The following is a 1,315-nucleotide window of genomic DNA, read 5'->3' as shown; positions in this document are numbered from 1 at the left end:
CAGCTGACTGGAAGGGGTGCATTGGCCCCAGGCCATGTAGCCATGAGGTCTGGAAGGCTGAAAGCAGGAAGAATGGTGCCTTCCTAGCCCACCCAATATTCCATAATATAATTAAGGGAAATATTTCTCAATGAATTGTCAGTAAAAGATCAGAAACAGCCAGTGTCTGCATCATGCCAAGGGCACTGGGATTTTCTTGAAATTTGGCAGACCAACCTAACACATATTTGAACCTCTTCTTTTCACACCATTGCTCATTCTCAGGGGCTGCTTTCTCTCCAGACAGATCCATTCTCTATCAAGACGGCCTTGCTCTTCCTGTCTGTTTCACTCATGGACGTGTCAGAGTAAACACTCTCCTTCACTCTAGTCTCAGACAAACTGTTTGCTACTGAGGGGTGTAGAAGCATTTATAGCGTGAAAGATGCCATTTCTGGGGGAGTGTTCCCAAGATCCAGCACTTTGTGGTCAACCATCTCCCAGCGTCCTTGGTGAAAATAAGACCAAGGCTTCTTTACAGTATACAAGAGTAAAGGAGGTTTTCACCCAAGGTGGGACTTGAACCCACAATCTCTGGCTTAGGAGGCCAATGCCTTATCCATTAGACTACTGGGGCTCTGATGTACCCCTGCATGAAGAGAAATTCCCTCTCATAAATGCACATTCTTCACATTCACTTGGAAGCCAAATACCCCCTTTCTGCACCTTACAGAAATGTCTGCATCCCCTGGCAGCAAGGCAATTAGGCAGATGACTGACAGAGCTGAGCACCACCTTTATACCAGCCATCTTCAGAGAAGAACCCCACCCTAGAGTCACCCCTCCCTCCTTCAGCACCTCCATGTCTGTGGCTCTGAGTGGCAGTAGGATGATTAGGGATCAAATCCGGAGCTGGAAGGGGGTAAGTCAACCTGTATGGAGGAACCAGGTGGGGCAGACCCAAGAAGAGGTTGAGGGCTGCTGGTCGGTTGTTGGGATCTGAGCTCTGGATCAAAGCTGCACAGTGACCTGTTACCCAGGGTTATAAGGACAACATAGCGACCCCCTTACTGGCCTTGGTGAACCCCAAACCCTTATTACTAAGGGCATTGAGGAGTCTCTGTCCCTTAATAACTTCTGGGAGCTCCCCAGCAGGCTGCGGGCATCAGCCGCCTCCTGCCTCACAGGTTAGACTCTTGGTGCTGTGGCAGCCGCCCCCTCGCTTGCAGGGCCAGTGTAGGAAGAAGGAGGCCTGGTGCTGGCAGAAGAGGGTTTCGATTAATCCACCTCTATGTTATGGGCACAGCACACGGACGCTGTGTCCCTCTGCTGGCTT

At 50.4% G+C, this 1,315-nt stretch overlaps 1 non-coding gene across 1 annotated transcript; it reads right to left on the bottom strand.

Annotated features, from left to right (window-relative positions):
• Nucleotides 1–543: 543 nt before the first annotated feature.
• On the bottom strand, nucleotides 544–616 carry TRNAR-CCU (transfer RNA arginine (anticodon CCU)). Its single transcript has one exon. It is a non-coding gene; the product is annotated as a tRNA-Arg (tRNA).
• Between the last annotated feature and the right edge of the window lie 699 nt (nucleotides 617–1,315).

Source organism: Chelonoidis abingdonii, unplaced genomic scaffold, assembly GCF_003597395.2.
Source record: "Chelonoidis abingdonii isolate Lonesome George unplaced genomic scaffold, CheloAbing_2.0 scaffold3796, whole genome shotgun sequence".
Taxonomy (NCBI): domain Eukaryota; kingdom Metazoa; phylum Chordata; order Testudines; family Testudinidae; genus Chelonoidis; species Chelonoidis abingdonii.
The sequence above is the reverse complement of the archived record's forward strand: the minus strand, read 5'-3'. Positions and strand labels throughout refer to the sequence as shown.